General features: G+C 34.7%; 1 long non-coding RNA gene across 1 annotated transcript in view; it reads right to left on the bottom strand.

Moving 5' to 3' along the window:
• LOC135322664 (uncharacterized) overlaps window positions 1-7025 on the bottom strand; it is a 56222-nt gene extending 49197 nt beyond the window's left edge. Inside the window, exons 1-2 of the long non-coding RNA XR_010383399.1 lie at window positions 6985-7025; window positions 5652-5745 (exon numbers count right to left, since the gene is read on the bottom strand). This is a non-coding gene — a long non-coding RNA (uncharacterized LOC135322664). The remainder of the gene's footprint in view (window positions 1-5651; window positions 5746-6984) is intronic.
• Between the last annotated feature and the right edge of the window lie 14369 nt (window positions 7026-21394).

The raw sequence follows: 21394 nt of genomic DNA, 5'->3' as shown, positions 1-21394 counted from the left end.
TGTGTCACCATTCCTGACTTTTATCCAGATATTTCCATTTGAATTGAAAACCTCAGACTCAATATCTGACTCCTTAAGGCCTTTTCTTCATCTTTAATCTGCTGAAGCATCATCATCCTCATGGTCATGAGCAATGAGGAATGAGAAACTGACGCAGGTTCCAATCCACCCTCAGCCGTTCGGGTTTGCCCTCACTTTCCCCACTTCACATCCTTCTTCCCAACTACCTGTGTTACTGACGTCAGCGTCCAGCTCCAGATGCAAAGATGGGAGCTTTCCATAGGATTAATCAGCTCCCACATTGTGTGAATTAAAATCTTTATAAGAAATCCCTTTCTTATATCACCCCCGGCTATCCTGTTTCTTCAATGGGATGAAGAATCTCTTATCTTGGTTCTACCTTCTTTTTCACCATCTTCAACATAGAGGAGATAAATCATCCTGGTTCATCTTTGTTTTTGTCCATGTCTCATCTTTTCATCCTCCCCTTGTTCATCCTTCCCTTTTTCAGGTCTTTATCAATTTCAATAGTCCTCTATCTGGTCAGCCAGCCACCAATTTCTTCTTAAATTCTTTGTTCACGTGACCCCAGAGCTACCTTTCTAAAAAGTATCCATCCATTAATTTTTTTATTCACTCACATGTACAAAATATTTAATGAACATTTGCTGTATATCAGGCACTGTAACAGGCATTAGAGATGAAGTGACAAATAGGACACACCTAACTCCTTCTTATACAGTATACTTAGTAATGGGGGAGGCAGGCAAATAGCACATAAGTTTAACAAAGTAAGTATAAATGATAGTAAGTGCTTGGAAAGAAATGAACACAATGAGAAGACAGAGTGTAACTAGAGGATTGAGGAGAGGCACAGTCTGGATAAGGATGTCTGGGAAGACCCCTCAGGGAGGATATTTGAGTTGAAGCCTGAAGAGAGAACAGAAGCTGGAGCTATCAGTCAGGTTTGTCTGCAGGAACTGAATCACTGGGAGTGATAAATGAGGGATTTCTTATAGGGATTTGAGCTCACAGGATGTGGGAGCTGACAAAGCCTATGTAAGGTTTCCATCTTTGCGTCTGGTGCTGGAGGCTGAAGTCCACAGGCAGGAAGCTGGGAAGACGGATGTGAAGTGGAGAGAGTGAGGACACACTGGAACCAGTGAGGACGGACCAGACCCTGCGTCATTTCCCCCCACCTCCAAGTTACCAACCTTAATGATTCAAGTTACTTTCAGGAAAAGCTGGAACCCTCTAGGTGGAACTAAATATGTACCTAGTACAGGAGTAGAGGAAGCCAGAGGAGGACCTGGCAGTTTCTGGAGGAGTCGGAGGCTCTGCTGCTGCTCCTCGCTAACAAGAGGAGCCCGCTGAGAAGAGGAAAACCTGCGTGAACTACAACAGCACCTGCACACAGTTTCTTTGCACCAACTGGGTGTGAACAGAATATATCTGCTGCTCCTCTTTTGCCTTTTAAATCTCTCGTCAAGTATCTTTGTGTTTGCTTCTAATTTGGAACCTATGCAGAGAAGAGAACTCAGGGAAACGTGATTCCCACTTGGCTAAGTTGACATAATAAAATTCTCCGGCACTAGGCAGGTAAGGAGTGGGGAAAACTGCATGCTAGGCTTCGGGACTAACGGGTGTGAAACCCCTGCAGCAGCAGTGTGTTTGGCATATTCGGGGAACTGAGAACGAGAGTGGCAGACAACAGTAAAGAGGCAGGAGAAGAGCACGGAGTGACATTAAAGAGGTGAACAGGCCGAGGTTCTGCCATTTCACACGGGCTGCGTAGGTGACAAATGGTCACCATTTCCTTCAAAGTCTTCTGTTTCCCCCCACAGTAAACCCAAGTTTCTTGACTTTGCATTCCAGCTGCTAAAATGGGGTTACAACATCGAAGTAAAGTGAGAATGCACAGAATGCTCTGAGTGCACACTGCAGTCACCTGGAGAGATCATAAATTTCCCATTCTTGGGCCTCACTGCTAGAGAGTATAGTTTTAATTGATCTGAGCTGTATTCCTGGTGTCGGCAGAACTAGAATAGCATTGAGGTAGGCTTATATCAGGGTACTCTTGAATGCTTGAGGGTTTTCATTAGCAATTAGGCCCTGGAAGATGATAAGTTAAGATAACAAAAATAATTAATTGGAAATAAAATATTGAGTTTTTTTGTTTGTACTGTAACACATTAGAATTTTTCCAGCATCTGCTTGTACTCTTAGTAGGGAAAGGAAGTAGGTGGCTACTTCCATTTGAGATGACTGTCTATGAGGATAGGCTTGCAAGGCCACTTTCCTTGTCACCCTCCTTTTTATCCTAGGTTTTGAATGAGGTCACTCTGTCTCTGCCTTCTACATACACCCTCCACCTCCTTCTACAGAAAATTAAGTAAGATGGACTATGGCCTGTGAGAGGATATATGAATTGCATTTTATTCTCTACTGGACTCCTCAGATATGCACAGTATTAAATTTCATTAATATCAATGAGTATTTATATTAAGTATTAAATAGAAAAACTTCTTGGTAACTGATTATACTTTGCTCCTGCTCTCACATTAAGGCATAGCAAAGGGGTGATGATGTGAAAAGAAACAGGATATGGTTAATTTTAAGTTTTCAACAGCAAGTTTTAAGTTTTGGTGGGAATGAGTTGCCTCCATCATTATCTACATGGTTCTGTTTCCCAACCTCAAATGATTCATTGTAATGTTACTAAGCCAACATTAGGTTTGGTTAACCTTCTTAATTTCATAGTAGTTATGTAGTAGATACTATACAGTATATAGATTTGTAGAATATATCTATATGGCTTTATAGAAGTAAGCAATGACATAAGAGTAATGTCTCTTGATCAGACTGCTTCCCCCATCACATTACTGTGTAACTTGGGAAATCACTTCACTTCTTAGTGCCTTGTAGTCCTCATCAATGAAATAACAATAAAAATACCCCATAGGCTTATTGTGAATTGTGAAGATTAAATGAGTTTTGGAGCACTTGGAAAAGCACTGGACACAACATAAACTTGCTCTTAATATGTGCATGTGTGTGTAAGCACACACATACATGCATGTGTCATGTTCTGCTGCCCTATATGCTTATATTTATAATTTTTATATATTTTAAACAGTTATATAAACAATTTTGAAAGAAATACATAATTAAGCATTTTTAAAATTACCAGATAACATCACAGCATATTGCTCCTGAGGTTGTGCAGATTGAGATATCTCAGCCTGCTCAGGGGAAGGAAAGTGAAGCTGCAGGTATTAAGCTTATTTATTCATTGTATCACTAAGAGATTTTGAGGTCTCGTATGGAAGAGAAGGGAAAGTTAGATTCTCATAACTGTCATGTACAGGATAGCATTTCAATTATTATGCTATTTGGGAAAGGTTATGGTCTCAAAAAGGTAATTTTTATTCAGCATTATTACAGGGTATGCGATTGATTCTATTCATTTCAGTAAAGGGAATCAGAATCATAGATGATGAATCTCTTTTCAAAGAAAAACACTTGCAGCTTTAGAAAGTAATTTATGAGGCTACATTCATGTCATGAACAGAATAAAGAATGACAGGAGTTAGCAGCATTGCCCATTATTTACCATGGTCTTCCTTTCCTTTCTCTGGTGTCTATTACTCTATGAAGTGGTGTTTATTGGTCCTTATTTTCCTCTTTTGTGTGGGAAGAACAATTGCTGTGCTCCCATCACAAGGTCGTGGTGGCCTTCCTCCTCCCCCTGCTGCTTTTTTCTGCTGTTATAAATTACACACACTGTACTGAATTCCACCCAGGAACAACGATCAAGATAAATGCTGCAACTAGGAGTTATCTTTATTGTTGTTGTTTTATTTTCATTGTTGTTATATAATATTGATATTGTATGTATATACAGTATTAGAAGATACAGTAAAGTCAGCAAAGGGAATAGCTACCTCGGATGTCTCCAGTTGTTCCAATGGGATAATACACACATGGAATCAGAATTTTTGAGCTATGGCAGACTTGAGAATTTGTCTAATCAAGGCTCTTCATTTTACAGAAGAGGAAAAAGAGGTCCAGTGAATTAACATGGACACAGCTGAGTTTAAGCCCCTTTCTTCCTAATAAACCTACTACGATGGCCAAAAAATAAAATCACCATAACCACAAGAAAAGACTGACAATTTACCTTAAGAGGCTAAATAATTATAACAGGAAACAGAGAACATGAAAAATGGTGGAAATAAAGGGAAAAAACTAAGAACAAAAGGCACTGCATGTACTTTATTCTAGAGAAAGTCTTCAGCAAAATGTGGCCAGATACCCTAGACTGATTAAGAGTCTCAAATCCATCCTGGCTACTAGAGAACAGTATAAACAGTACCTTTATTTATCTTCCCCAAATAGTCAAAGATCTAGAACTATCCCACGTGGATATAGTTGAAGAAATTGTTGACACTTGATTTTAAAAGAGAGGACTTTTATGAATACAATAGTGGTATTTATAACTTTTGAAGTACCGTCTAATGAAAAGAGTATCAAATAGTACATGAAACTGTAGAGAAAACTAGAAGAAATACATGAATCTAGAAAAGAGACGCTTTCTAAATACAAACATAAAAGAATCAGAAAGCTAGCAGCCCAGTCCTGGGAGTGTTCACACAGGAGGAGGAGGAAGACCTGTTAGGGACCAGATGACCAACACACCTTCAAGACAATAAGTAACTGCAGGTTCTTTCAAATAACACCGAAGACCTTCCCACAAAGATTATATGATTCATGACATAAAATAAGACACACATAGCTCACTTGGTAGATGGATACTCAAAATGAACAGTTGAACGTAAAACAACTGGGTTAGGGTATTAAATGGTCTGTTCCTTCTCCTCTACTTAAACATTATCATTCTTTAGGATCTGTTTTAGACCTGTTTTCCCCAGGACAATTTCTGTTTTCAGCTGACGTGCAATTATCTTAACATCATTTACCATAATGTATTGGTTAGACCCCAGAAACATATTTAGGGACTTAACTTTCTTCTCTATAAACTCCTACCAATATACTTATAAAAATTAAGCAAATTCAGAATTTACCATTTTATAACATTATTATAACTTGTGGTCTGCCACAGTCTTGAGGCCTGTGGTCTTCCAGGCTACTATGTAAAGAACTCTAGAAATACAGGTCAACAGGAAAAAAAATTAAAAATCATGTGATCCTGACTCAGTGAATAATTTGGATGAATGGAAAGTCATAATAAAACAGAAAAATATCAAGAAAGACTTTACTTTCACAATATCACTCATGGGTCACTCACGCAACAAACATTTATCAAATATCAACTCTACAAATATTTCTATAGCAGCTGCTATGGTTCTGCAGATAAGACTTTCTCTTTTCCTTATCCTTATGTAAAAATATTTACCATAAGGACTAATTTATTTAGTACTTACATTTTTGCTAGTCACTGTGCCAACCTCCAAATATAAATCATCTCACCATATTTTCACAGCAATTGCATAAAGAGAAATATTTCTTTTTTCACAGAAATTGCATGAAGAGAAGTATTTCTGTATTATCGAAGAGGAAACTGAGGTTCAGAGAGATGAAGCCTCGTGCCCCATGTCCCACACCGAGTAACGGCTGTACCTAGGACTCACCATCAGGCAGGCTGTCTCTGCAGCGGGCTTCATACAGCTCCCTAGGGAACTCACTGTGGGCTCACTGTCAGAGCACCTATTTTCCCTGAACAACCTGCCAAAATGAAGCATTATTTAAATATATTTCATGCAATATATTTGACTGAATAATATTTGAAGTTTTATTTTTTAGAACTATAAAGAACAAAGTGTGACAAGGGTTTCTGAGAACACCATTTTCCCCTTCCCTCCCCCTAAACCTGAGTGGTCCTCCACTCCTTCCCAAGGTTCCCACTAGGGGTTGGAGTTACTACATTAGGTTCTGTTGAGGCGACTTTCATTCTCCAGCCGAGGTAGTTTATTAAGCACTGGGTCTGGCAAAATATCTTACGTGCTGAAGTTCTTTCCTGCCCCTTGCTGGCTCTTTAAATTGCCGCATAACTTGACTGAGCCTTTATGTTTTTCTCTGTGAACAGAAGAGTTAATATCTACTGGAAATAAAAGGTATCAGTCTCACTGAGGACGTCTGGTGACAGCGTCATGTGGCAATATCGGGATTCGCAAATTCTCTGTTGGGCAAATGTTGACAGTCTTCTGAAGATGTCCTCATCAAATCAGGACTGATGTTCAGCCATGAGTTCATGATAAACCGATAGCAGTGATTAAAATATCGAAATACTTCCTACACTGTAAATACTTGTTTCTCGGGGTCCTGGGTACCTCTCTATTTCCCAGGCTGCCTCTTCTACCCTCTTCTTAGATCCCGTAGACCTTCCTACTGTGCAGAAAATAAAAGGTAGTTCCTGGCCCAGCAGGACCCTCCAGAATCCTGCTCCAGTTCCATGGCTTACATCATTTCTAACCAAACAGAATTCTTGCTATCTGGTTGTAAATTAGTTTTTAAAATACACTTGCTTTTAACAGATATTTCTTGAGCATACTAAGTGCCTCTCAGAATGAGACATACATGGCCCTCTCAGAGAATTAAGGTCTCTGTTTAACCTTTCAGAAAAGAGAACAAGTTTCAAAGAAATAAGGAGCACTGTCGGCAACTGTTTTAGAAAATGATTATATGTCTGGCTTTAGAGAGCTGTGAGTAATCAGTATGCTACACAATTTTCTTAACTGTTTATACTGTTCTCTCTGCTACAAGTGGCTTAGGCTTAATGAGAATTGGGGTTTTAGGCATTCAGTTTTATTCTCTGCTATAAGGTATAAATTGTTTGTGTTCTTCTGAATAGTTTGTAAACTCACAGGAAGCCTTGACACCTGGATTCCCATTGACATTTGGTTCTTGCCGAATGTTGCATGTGCTGCAAAGCCATTTATTACTTTACAGCAATTTTTCACTCACCTTAGTCACTAATGACTCATTACTGATCCATTATGGTCCAGCTATTCAACTTCTTTATGGCATAAGCTTGTATTTCATTTTCAAAAAAATCTGTGCTTTCAGTTTAAACCAGAGGAGCTATTGATGTACAGATGCAGAATATGCTTGAGTAAGCTTTCACATGGGAAATATTTTTCTGCAACATAAAACTTGTTTCATTAAAGGAAAGTGAAAATGTTGACACCCAGAACTCAACCAATCAGAATCTTAGCCTTTAACAGGTTACCATATCAAGTGTAAGTGTACAGGGGAGAGCAATTTGAGCTGAAGACAATGCAAATCCAAAGAAAATTCTGATATTAATAGTGAAATCTATTTTAGAGTTAATACTACATTCACTTAACAGACAGTAAATTATACATTGAGAAATGAACTCTGTGGGAACATTGATGCCAGGTCGTTAGAACCTAGATATTGAATCTGCCATTCATAGAAGGGTCCGTAGAGGGTAAGAATGCTAATAGACTTATCAATACATTTCTTGTTATCTTGTATAGAATTGGTAAAGGCAAAATATATCTCAAAGTCATCTTCCCCACAGCTCAAAGAAGTTCCAATTCTAATTACCTTCACAAGATTTTATACATTAAAATAGTTTTCTCCATCATATTTGAACATTATACATAATCTTGAATTTAACCACGGCACAAATATGAGAACAGGTTAATTCTAATTCTGTGTGTTACCTCAGGGGGCTCTTCGTGGCTGTGAAGTTGAATGGACACTAAAGTTAGAGGAAGCAGGGGGTTTGTTTGTAAATGTGAATTACATGTAAGACAAGCTTAAAGTGGATGTCAGTCATCACTGTTCCCTCAATATTCGTTGCCTCTTTCCTGTAACTTTTCAATGAGAAGAATACAAAAAATCAGACAAATCTCAGTGATATTATAAGAGTGAGAATAACAGACCAGTGAGAGGCCAGAGAAGTATTTGATGGTCAAAAAAAGAGAGAAAAGTATACAAGGGAATAGAGATCAGGTTGAATTTATTCCAAAACATACTGAAACTTATCTCTACCTAACACTGAAGGAACCAAAGTTTACTTTCCTGATACACAGTTTTTATGTAAGCTTCCTTCCTGGGAAGCCTTGTATAGAATCGGTAAATATTAGAGATTTGAAGATTTCTATTTTTTTCTTTTTTGACCATTTCACAGCTCTTCTCTCCCTTGAGAAGAGTGTTTGCTTTTTTTTATTTCTCCTAAGTTGCTAAATGACATTTAGGATGTGATTTAAAGTATCTAAATGTTGTGGTGGAAAAATAGCATATCCAACAGAACCCAGAGAAAAGCAGGAGGAGAACACTGACTACAAAAGACAGAAACATTAACTTTAATCAATTAGTTCAATTCTAATTACTTTTACAAGATTTATGCATTGAACTAGTTTTATAAAACAGGCATTGAATTCTAACTCGACCACGTAATGTATGTTTGCCTCTTCAGCGTCTATTTGTATTGCCAGGATGAATTAAACAATAGGCATCCATTGACTACTTATTGTAGGTCAGTTGCAAATAATTTCTAAAGCAATGTATTAGAGTCAATTTACATAACTGGCTTTCTAAAAGTTTAAAATTTAATTGGTGAAAATACATAAAAATGATAAATAATACTTCAAGACAATGTAATTGATTTCGTAGCATGAACTTGATACAGGTTTTCAGAAAAGAGAGCTTGAATTAGGATGAAGTACTCAAGCAAAAAAAAAAAAAAAAGACAGAGAAGGAAAAAGAGACACGCACAGAGTAAATGGAGTATATGAAACTAGAATTAAGTACTGAAAAATGAGTACAATGTTGACAAGTGGTAAGAATGCAGGAAGAATTTTAAGGGAGAGTCCTCTCCAAAGTGGTTAATGACAAAGTGCACAGTTGACAGTAGGTAGAGAACTTGCGTAGGACACAGGCAAGAGAAATCTGAAGGAACTGGAGAATAATTTAGGAGATAAATTTTGGTGTTCACAGCAAGAGGGCCAGCTGGAAACAAAAAAAAAAAAAAAAGAGGAAAGAAAGAAAAAAGAGAAGGTGGTTACTGAGGGAATGTACTAAAAAAGCTAAAGTGTATAGAGGCTGGACCATTTTCTAGCCACTGGAGGGTTGAATGCGTAGCATTTGCAAAGGCAAAACAACTTTAGACATCATTTTTGAAAGCCTCTGTCTGTCATTAAAGAGAAATAAACGTTCCAACTTAATGTGTGTTAGGAAGTACTAGAGGATCTCACAAAGGCTGTTACCTTTAAGACAAATGCCTAGAAATGCATTATCCCACGTGATCGGTCCATTCATGTGGGACTTCGACTAGGGTGAAGGGAAAAGAGAAGCTGCCTCAACTTCAGGGGACAACGTCAAGAACAAACTAGGTGTTAATGCCCTAGCAAAGTCAGTTTCTCATCTCAGCAATGTACTGGAATGTTGATGAAAAACAAATTGAAGTATAACTCAAGTAAATGGCAGAGAATGTGAAGAGAAAGGATAGGACATAAATAACCCTGAGATAGAGTTTGCCTGCAGATATGTTTCATTTAGCCTATTCAGTCTTTTAATCAAATATTGAATGAGTTCCCAACATTTAGAAATTGGAGTATTTAATATTAGAAAAAAGGCTGGGATTCTGACCTTGAAAAACACAACTGGTTTCTTATTTCTGAACGGCAATTTATAAGAATTATTCAATTAGGGTATCTCCTCTTGAACCTACCTGAGTCTGTAGTTTATCTGCTTAATACTGTTAAGATCATGAAGACTTCTGCCTGGCTCCTACATATACCAACGTTTGGGATCTTCAAGCTGAGATACACAATCTTTACAGCTCACAAAGATTTTCTAATGTGTACATGGGTATGAATGGTTTTAAGACTATCAAATTTCAAATCTTGCACCCACATATACTCTTTCTTAAGAATTTATCTGCCTGAGAAGATATTTGGTGGAGCCATCAGCCTGTTTTTCTTAGCAACCTTTCCTTTCACAACTGTCCAGACCTACCTCTCATTAATTTCAAACCTTACTATGTTGCATTGCCCCAGGGTATCAAAGTTGGTAGGCTGACTAACTATAGGGAGAATTCAAAGTATTGGTGTGACCACGACCTGCTACAGGCAAAGTAAGACAACTATGTCAGGTAGAGCTTCACACCTTTGTCAATCTTACTAGCTTTAAACATGGCTTTAGAAATGGTGCACTGTGACTAGTGATGAAATTTTTTGAATTTAGATATTTTGTAGAATGGAAATTAAGGGATATGGACATTTTCATTTATCTATATTGCTTCCTTACTCCACACTGCCTCTCTCCAGTTATTTTCAAAAAATGTTGCTGGGTAGAGACCTATGAGATCAAAGTAAATCCCTGATAAGAAGTACTGACAAAAGCATTGCCTCTTTTCATCCAGGCAACAAATTCATGGTAAGATTCCATGTCTTTATTAAGCTAGCTATTCATCCACCCATATTAGAACTAAAATTTACAAGTCAAATGGTTATTTGTTTGTATTGAAGCTAGAAGTCGTATCTTTCTTGAGAAAAACTTAGTTTGATGATACAGGTTATCTGTCAAAGAGAAATGCCTCTACCCTGTAAGTTATAAGATAGATAATTTTACAGATAGGATCAACGTAATCTGCAGGTACAATGCTTTAATAAAAATATTTTTAAAGCATATGTTAATATAAAAGCATCTTATCAAAAACTATTATACTCAATATAGTCATAAAATTTTATTTTCCCAGCCCTTTTCAGTACTCTAACTAAAATGATAATCAATATATTAGCTAATAATCATTTGGTAACACTCAATAAAGCATTTTGGATACTTCTAAATAACAAAAAAAGGGGCTGAATAACACATTCTTCTACAAACTAGTAGATCCTGAGTCTTTAAAAAAATGAAGAAAAAAAAATAACTGAGTTGTATGTTGATAGGTCAATGGAAATATGGTATCACAATATGGCTTTTGGAATATAATTCAGAAGGAGTTCAAAGGATCTGTAACATTACCGTACCAAAACTTCTTCCAATTTTGTCAACTTATTCATGTGAATTTGTTTTTCCCTCAAACTATACCTGTAAAACAAAAATAGAAATAGAAGTAATGCCACATAACGTCCCATTTTAATGGCAATATTCATCTACAGATACATAATCTAATTGAAAAATAAGACATAATATTTTATATTTCAAGATACATATTCTTTTTATATTATTTTTAATACTTATAAATGTAAATACAATGTATATTGATGCTGTTATAATAAATGTGCTTTAATAATAATCACAATAAAAAGAATCCAAAATTTAACACTGAACTTATAAAAATTATTTTAAATTAATTAAATTTAAATAATGTATATATTTTTGATGGGGTGATCAATAAAACACTTTCAAGCATGAATTTTGAATGCAGGAAATGGAATGGAAATGTGAGTGGAAAGAGAAAAGAAAACTGATAAATTCATATTCTTGCTTGTTTATTTATATTTTTAAGTAAATGATATTATATTTCAAGTCAATATTGTTTTCAAGTCCAATGGATACATTTACAAGAGTGACCTATCAGTTTTAGTTTTAAATAGCAAAATTCACATAATGTGAAAATTACTCTCATTTATACTGCTTAAACTTTTGATGAATTTACAAATATGTGAGGATGTGTGTAACTTTTCAAAAAGATCTTTCTGGAGGTATACAAGAAACAATATTAAATTATTTTTTCTTAGAGAAATAGAAATGTAAAATTCTCATTGGTTACCAAATCTCATTATTGATAAGGCAGTTGCAGTTTATTTAGTTGCCTGGTCTTGTCACATAGGACTCTGAGGCATCGATGTACTGAACTTCCTAACCTGGTCCAAAATGAATTAGAAAATTAGGCAGGATTGAGTTTTGGTTGCAAGAACTAGCTGTGAAAGGTTGGGGTAGGCAGATGCCAACAGAAGTGAATAAAAGCAACATGAAAATATTGTGAGATCAGAGTGGGGGGAGATTTGAAAATCAGAAAGAGAATTTTAGATTAATTATAAACAAAGTTGTTTATGAGTATTCTAAATTAGCCATCTCAAAGGAATATTGAGGAGAAAAAAAGAAGTAAAACTCCTCTGTGTAAAGATATGGTATTGAGAGTAAACAGTAGTCTAAGTGCTAGGGAAAATAAGAGGCCAGCAATCCACTATCATTGAGTGATGGTAACAGATAATATAATATCGATGTTAAGATTGTATTAACAATTTATGATTAACAGTTGTTTACGATTATTGTTAGTAGTTAAATTATTTCACTCTAAAGCATTAAGAGTAGGCTTGTTGGATAAATGCCATATAATATGTTTAAAAATTTACAGGATAATAAAAAAAATCTTTAAATCCTGATATTTAGTCAAAAACAATATTAGCTCAAATTTATTGAGTGTTGACTGCAGAACAAGCACTATGCTAAATATTTACCTGTATTAACTCACTATAATAACTCATTACCTTTTCCAATCAACCTTCTGAGAAAGGTATTATTACTATTATTATGTGATTAGAAAAAATGAGGTACAATCCATGAAGTCTGAATCAAAAAGAAGAAAATACCTAAATCAGATAACTTATTTTTCACTCAATTCATAAGATAGAAAAGCTCAAAATCTGTAGCTTTTTAGCACTGAAAGATGAATTTAAGTCTCCTTGGCACAGAATCTTGTTTTAGAAGCAGTTGAGCATTGTGTCTAGACCAAAAGCAAGACCACAATATGACACAAGCTCTCCTAACTCTTCATCCATTACATTGACATAGCCATACATTTCATCACTAATATGAAGAAAATAATAATAATGTCAAAAGGTTGTTTTGAGAAGTAAATTATCAAAGAATCACTTTAAGAAGTAAATTGGTTCATTCATATAAAACACCTAGAACCGTGTCTGGTACATAACTAACACTCGATCAGTTTGAGCTAATACTGTTATGTAGGCTAATGATTAACTTTATCTCATCTTTATTTCTTTTTCTTCTGCAGTTCTCTGATTTGTTTCCTGTTGTTCCATCAACTTTAGGCTTTATATCTTTTTAAAGATACAATCAATTACCTAAATGCTCAAAGCCTAAAATTCTTTGTTTAATGATTTAAAAATACAATTATTCATAATTGTTTTTGTACTGTTAAAAGTTGAAAATGTGTGATATTTGCATTTACCGACCCTGTATTTCTGGTAATCAATAATTATGTATGAACAATCTAATGATGTTTCGAACATAGCCATCATGTTGTATGGCTAATAATATATGTAAGATTGAAGTTAACCTTGAAGAAATAATATATAACTTCCCTTCTTTCCAGGTGTAGAATACTTTCCTAATGTACAGTTGATTTTTGGTGCAGTGCTGCAAAAGATGGGAGGTTAGGAGACTTGGGGAAAAGGGGACTATATACTTTCAAGAATTTATCAAACTTAGGGTCGGGGGTAGGTGAATTTGTACTTTGAAAATGGCCTCACCTCCAAAACAAACATATTCTCAGAAAACACTCCTAGTCATACCCACTATGAACCTGGGCCCTAAGGAGATATGATTAATACTAAGGCTAAATAGGAGGCTCGTCCATGTTGTGTATATTTGTCAGCAAAAAACAAAACAGTTGAATGATTAACTTTTGAACAAAGTAATGAGATGTTTTAGAACAATACCTGGATGAAAATTGAAATCTTTAAGAGAAATTTAAAAGTTTTAGGTTTGGTGTACTCAACAAAAAGCACTCAAGTACTTGTAAACATTTAGAATTTCAACTGAAAATTTCACTTCTCATCCAGATGGTTAGCATCAGAAAGCACAGATTCTCAGCTCCTTTCAGTCTGGGGTAAAGGGTTAGAGCAGGTGGTTTATAGGCAGAAACTGCTGTCATAGCTGTAATATCATTTTATGGTAAGAAAATTACAATTTCATTATTAACTTCTTCAGTATCATATTGTCAGTTTTTATCCCATTTGTATTTATTAATTATTCCCTAATGGAAAATAGTGGTTTGCATGCATGTCTATTAGCTTTTTAGAATATTTCATGTGAGAAATCACAAATTTCTCAAGTAATTTTTATGGGAAGGTTCTTCCCACTATGAGCTTAGTTTGTGCTACATAAATATAGAGTATATCATTTTACCATTTACATAATTGACATTTACCACAGTTGTTAAATATTCAGTTAGAATGTTCACAGCACCGGCTTGTCAGCTTGAAAACTATTGGACTCCAGGTGCTGCTTGTGGGAATTTATATTTTCAATAAAATGTCCTCCAACATGAGCAGCTGTGTTTTGTCAAGAAGTTTCAAATCCCTAACATTTAGTTTCTTCTTTCCTTCTTACATTCTACTTGCTCTCACATTCAGATGCCAAAATTTGTGTCTGAGAAAGAAAAGACACAGAGAGATTGAGAGAGGGAGGAGAGGGGGAAAGAGGGATGGGGAGGGGGAGGAAAAACAAAACAGGTTGTGCTCAACTCAGAGTCTTTTCTCTTGAGCTTTTCATAAGCCTTGGGTAGACAAGTGAACTAATGACACTGGTTATTTTTATCCCCATGAAGTATTATTGCATCGTTTGGAAATTTTTAAGATTATGAGGGATCTTTCTTAATTTAGAACAGTTTAGACCACTTCTTTGAGCTTAATTCAAACAGACAATTAAATATTTATACTAAAATATACATAAGACCCTAAAGAATTTAGTTTATCTTACTATGGCCACTACTAACCCAAGTCACATAATCCTCACTTTCAAGATGAGAAAACTTGCATGTATTTCATGTTAAGCAGGTTCTTTTTCTTCTCTTATTATCTTGACAGCTTGCTTATATTTAACATTTTCTGTCTTTTAAAACTTTGTCCACAGTTCACATATAACAGCAATAAGTAAATACCAAAATTTTAAAAAATACTCAACAATAATTTTTATCAATAATTTAATGAGGTTGTCTAGTTAAAGAACATAAAGTGAAGACATATGTTTATATTTGTTCCACCCTAAAACTACTAAAAATTTTTAAAGTCACAAAGCACCTAAAAGAAAATAACAGGAAAGGAAACATCAAAACAATTTTAAGAGCTGTAGACAGATTTATGAATGGTAACGTAACATATCCAAGGAAGCCAAATCCTAAAACTCAATTCTAAAGCCATGGTGTTAACAATAAAACAACTCAGTTTTCACTACAGAGATCTCAAGGCTCAGGGATTGTTAGAATCTGGTATCTTTCTGAAAGAGGGATCTGGGAGGAGGGGAGTCAGGCTAAACTGAGACAGTGTGAAAGGTTTTTTTTTGAGAATTAGTCAGGCCTGTAAGGATTCTCCCCCACTTTACACTGCCAGGTAATTTATCTCCCATTACGCTCTCAGAAGTCTGGAGTTTTCTTCTTTACAAGGGATCAAATATTTTCTATCAATAAAAGTATTGCATCTGTAAAAAGAGAACAAGATGCCACATAACACAACACAGATAACAGAATAGAAAAGTTCTGAAAACCAATACTTTCATTGAATGAATGAAGAGAAGAAAGATAAAGTTGAAATGTCTTCTAGAAAAGAGAGCAAAGAAAACTGAAAATTAGGAAAGTAAGAATAAAAGCTTCAAAGACTTATTTCAGATATTTCAAATACAAATAACACGAGTTCCAGGAAGATAACTAACAGGAGAAAAAATATGAAACAAGTAATGTTAAAACGCCTTAAGAACTGAGAGATATGAATTTCCAGATTGTAAAGGATCGCTGATTGCTGAGCAAAATAAATGAAAAAAAGATCAATACCAATATTATCATCCAGAAACTTTGGAGTATAAAGAATAAAGAAACTATTCTGAAAGTTTTCAGAATGAAATAACAGTACTAATTATTAATATAAAGAGTCTGTAGACAGAATGGTGAGACTTTTCAACAATAACACCAGAAGCTAAAGAAAGTGAAGTAAAGCCTTCAAAATTCTGAGGGAAAATAACTTTCACCCAGAATAATACAGCCAACCAAATTATCTCTTAGATATAAAGGTAGAATAAGGGCATTTTCAGTATGCAAGCATCCCTTTCCCCTCGCAAATTACCTGTGTCACTTTTCTCAGACCCTGAGAAAAAAATTGGAACATAAATTGTTTAGGTCTAAGTTCCGTTTACCCAACAATCTTTTAAACTGTGGAGGAAATGAAGTCAAAGTACTAATTATAAAGCAAACTGTCCCTTTCCTGTGAGCATTAACCAACAATCAAGTATCATTTTATATTTTAGAATTATCATTAAAAGATTTTTGAAAAACCTGACCCAGGTTAAAGAAAACAATGCCCTTGACATATATAATATCTGCCCACAGTGTGGGCAAAATTTGACAAAAATTTTGTGTGAATTTTCCCTGAAATTAAGGAAGAATGAAATTTTCTGAGATGAAAAGCACCCACCATAATTTACATTAAATGGATTCAAAATCACATGTACTGAGACAAAATCGAATTTCAAGGATCAAGAACTTTAGAGAGAGAAGTCAGGGAAGCCATACCTCAGGGTTCTCCAGAGCCACACTGATCCCGAGTAAATTCCTGAGTACAATGACTGAGAAACCATGAAGGTCCAAGAAAAGCTGTGCCCATCCAAATATGTTTAAGTATAGAGGAAGCAGGAAGACATTTCCAAACATAAAAGTCTTTTTAGATAGAACTGCTAGAAAAATCCGGGCAACTCAAATTAATATGATGTCATGATAAATGAATAATAATCAGTATTAAAATTATTCATATACAAAATATATAAAATGTGGTAACAGACATTAAATATTATACACTATATATGACTTATGTCATAATAACATATAACATAAAAACATATATACACACACACATACACATACATATATATATATATATAATAATAACAAAACCCAAAAACTGGGAGGTGGAGTGGAGAATAGTAGATAATGGAATTTTATTAATTTCCTCAACCTACTTGGTGGAGAATTAACAAGTACTGAATAAACTTGAAAAATCAAGAAATCAAAATGTAAGTAGTCATATAAGGTTATAAAAGAAATGTTACAAAAACAACACGATGAAATCAAGGAGGTTAAGAAGAAAAGGAGGATAGACGAGTGAAAATTAGCTACTCTTTTTTGCCTTAAGGAGATATAAATAGGTACTGTATAACGTTAAAAATCAGGAAAAATGTGCATATGTATGCATCTATAAGTACATCAGTATCTATCTACATAGATAAAAATACCTACTAAAATAGTTCACACACAGGCAGAAGGCACATATATAGCTAGCTATCCATCAACATCTGTATCTTTTTAGCTATATGAGTAAATAAACGCTTATTTGCAGGAACAAAACTTTCAATAAATGTTATTTTGGGAAGTCAATAGTTTTAATTTTGTTTCATACCTTTTGGTACTATTGGACGTTTTTTAAAACATATGCATTTCTAGAACCTTACAAGGTCCCAATATATGTTTTTTACTGAGGAATTGTCCTGCACCTGTATTTGTCAGTGTTCAGCTCAGCAACATGTGACAAAACAAAACTAAAGTGAAATCAAACAAACCAAATAAATAATGGATGGACAAGTTAGGTGTTTATCTCTCTAGGCATTTCAATCCAGGCCTTCTCTTCCAGAACCTAGGTTCATTCTAGCTTGATATTCTAAGATGATTTACTCAAACCTAGCCATCATGTCTAACTTCCAGTTAAGAAAAAAAACTAAAACGGAACTTTCTCCTTCATTCCTGCTTAAGGATAATAAACAGAAGTATCATAAGAAAAGTTCTCATCTCTTAGTGGTCAAAACTAATGCTTAATTCACAGGAGGCTGGGAAATACAGTCCTTACTTGGATTATATATGCTGGATACTTTGCTTCCCTAAGTATGTATTTCTTAACTTCCTACGAAAATGGGATGATATTAGGGTCTTTGCCACAGTGCCTTACAATTTGATATGTATTTTTCTTCACAGTACATACTTTGGTTAAATATACAGTAAAATGCATAGATAATACTTATAAATATATTCAGTAATGAAAAACAAAAAGCATTAACTATATTTATGCTATATCTAATAATATGTAAACAATTATGTATGCAAATGGACAAGGGCTGAAACATGGATAAGCAAAAACAATATAATGGCTGGGGTAATTTTTTCCCCCTTTCTTTCCTTTCAGTTAAAGTTAGTGTTCTTCGTAAATACTTTTTAACGTTTGATCAGGAGGAGCTGAAACAAGAAAGGTCCTTGGGGTTTCATACTTTGTCTTTTGCAAGTTAGTAATTAATCTTTCATGGGCAATGATCATTAGAACACTTGAACAATTGGGAGTGTTAAAGTGAACCAGAGAAAGACTATTGCGTGCTGTACATTCTGTTTCACTTTGTTCTTTTTAATTTTGTCCTGTAGTAATAAGCAGTTGATATTTTAGTGGGTGTTTAGGAGGCTTATTCAAAGCACTTAGCTCTTAAAAGTTTTGTTGATAAATTATTTATTAGTATCAGCAAATCGAAGGCTTTCTGACTATATAAGTCAAATATATTTCCTCTTCTTTACTGGTTTGGAAAAAAAACTGTGATTTCAAGGGTCCCCAGGATCTGCCTTTCCCATCATCTATGGATGAAAGATGTTATTACTTATCACTGTTCACCAGTATCTGACTCCCATCACCTTTCAGAACCTGGGCAGTTATACACTCTCTCCTTGAGGTGACATATAGCCATGTAACTGATTCTGGCCAATGATCTATAGGTGAAACCCATGTACCTCACTTCCAGACTGGAAAACTCAACCATGGAAGACCCTGCAGCTTTACTTCCCCTGTGGTGGTGAACAGGAAAGAGCCTCCATCAAGTGCCTCTGATGCGTGGAGCCCCCGGCAGCCCTACTGGTCACGTTCACCAAGTGAGAAATGAGCCTTCTTGTATTTAACCACTGAGAGTATGGGGCTGTTTGTGCCTATAGTATAACCCACCCTATCCTGATATGAATCTTAACATATAAATTAACAACTATGTTGAAGTTGAAGTCTGTACAACCTGAGGGGACCATGTTTGCTTTTCTGCATATTAGGTGCTATCTATAGCAATTGCTAAATCTGAGTTGCATTTTTATTTTTTTCAAAGGAAGAATCATGAATGCTAGAATTTTAAATAGATTCATGAATTCCCCTTGTTATACAATCTTGACCTCTACTTTCATTAAAATTCACTGATTATTTTCTTGGTACAGAATTGTATTATACAACAAGCTTAAGCAGAAAATGTCAGCCATGATTTGCATTTTTAATCTTAATATTTTTCCTACATGTTTAAATTTTATTAACATAGAATTAGCAACAGGGTCAGTTCTAGTTTTAAATTGCTGTATTTATATAATTGTATATATATATTATATACATTTGTATGTAATCCAGGTCTAGTTAACATAATAATAAACTTAACTAGACTTAAGTGTTCAGTTTGCTGAGTTCTAACAATTGTATAACTGTGTGATCACCATACAAAACAAGATAAAGATCTCACACACACAGCTCTCGAAGAACCAACCTTTTAGGTTTCACTCTAGTCCCCAGAACTATGAGACAATAGATTTCTGTTGTTTAAACCTCCACTTTGCAGTATTTTGTTTTGACAGTCCTAGCAAACTAGTATAACTCCCATCTGCAGTATTTGAGAGTTCCAACTGGCCCACATGCTTGATAACATTTGGTATTTTTAGTTTTTTGCTTTTGGCCTTCAGTTAGCCTTTCTGGAGTGTGAACAGTGTCTTGTTGCTTTATTTTACGTATCCTCAGTGACTATTAATAAAAATGTTGACCATCTTTTATATATTTATTGGCCATTCACTACCCTTTTGTGAAGTGTCTCTTCAAGTCTTTTTCGATTTTCATTGAGTTATCCATACTTACATTTTATCTGAAGAATTATGTGCATATTCTGGATATTCTGGATACATATTCCAGTCCTTTTCGCAATCTATATATTCTGAATATATTTCACAGTGTGTGGATGATAATCTTTAAGTTGTCTTTTGTTGAGAAAATATTTTAAATGTTGATGAAATATTTATAATTTATAGATTTATTGAAGATTATACTATAATTTTGTTCTCTTAGTGTTAGCGCTTCTTATGGTCTGTCCAATAATTTATCTTTTAAATACATCAAATTTAACATACATTTTCCTAATATTATATGCCTCTTTCTGCAAGACTGGGAGGTAAGTTAGATGGGGCCTCTGCCAAGCCAAATGCTATCTCAATAAAGGTTAGTATTAAGATGTGCCAGAAATTTAAAATGTAGATACATTTTTTTATTTCTTGAGAAACTACTTTATGTCCAATTTACTTTATACTTTCTTTTCAGAGTAAATTTAATCTTAAAAGTTTAATGCCAAGATTAATCTCAAGAACGTACTTCAAAATCACTGAAACTATGGATGGATTTCTATTTTTTTTTTACTAGAAAGCAGAAAGTTTATTCTTTAAAGGAAATCAACCCCATCTTTCTTATGTAAAGTTTTCAAAGAATTTGTCATATTTTAGCAACTAGGATAATGAGAAAGATATTTTTTCATATAAGTACAAATTCATAAGTATAAAATTTTAATGATATTTATAAGTATAAAAATTTTACTATGAAAATGTTTTAACTGTAATATAGGAAGAAAAAAACGCAGGTTTCAAAGCCTGAATTATTTTTCATCACAATTTATTTAATTGTATTTTCTCACTAGCATGTACAAGTAAGCAGTCCCAGAACATTTCAAAAAGATAGTGGTAAAAGATAGATGTATCTAAAATCTAAATAATGTCACAGATCTCAGGCAAATAAAGATAAGTCATAATACGCAACTTGTTGGATAACGATTTCTGCAAACTCATTGACACCACTAAGTGGTCATTGTTTTGCTACATGAAGTTCTCTTCTTTATTTTGTTGATTCATGTTCACTCGTGTGATTCATATTGGGAGGCATAAAATCTCTCTAAAAAGCAAATGTGGCATTAGCTCTGGACTTTGCCATCACTTCTAGTCACTGAAAGCATCAAATTTGATGCCTAGGAAAAAAAGCTCCCATAAATATTTCCTACTTTAGCGTCACCAGTAGATTAATTCCCTTTTGACTATAGTTAATCAGCATAGGTACCTAATTTCTACCATAAATAATATGCTTACAAATTTTTTCTGCAAAAACTCTCCCCTACGTCCTTACCTCCTATACTTATCTTAGCCTTGGCAGTCTTCAGATGATTTTGTTCTCTAAGCCCATTTTCTTCTAAATAGTCTCAGGCTGTTTGTGGAAGAGGCAGCACACCTGTATTAGCCTGGGCTGCCCAGAAAGCACAATCTGAAGCATGGGCTCCCACTTTATTAGGGAGTGCAAAC

This window comes from Camelus dromedarius, chromosome 2 (genome assembly GCF_036321535.1).
Source record: "Camelus dromedarius isolate mCamDro1 chromosome 2, mCamDro1.pat, whole genome shotgun sequence".
NCBI lineage: Eukaryota > Metazoa > Chordata > Mammalia > Artiodactyla > Camelidae > Camelus > Camelus dromedarius.
Note: the sequence above shows the minus strand (reverse complement) of the source record. Positions and strands in the feature narration are given on the sequence as shown.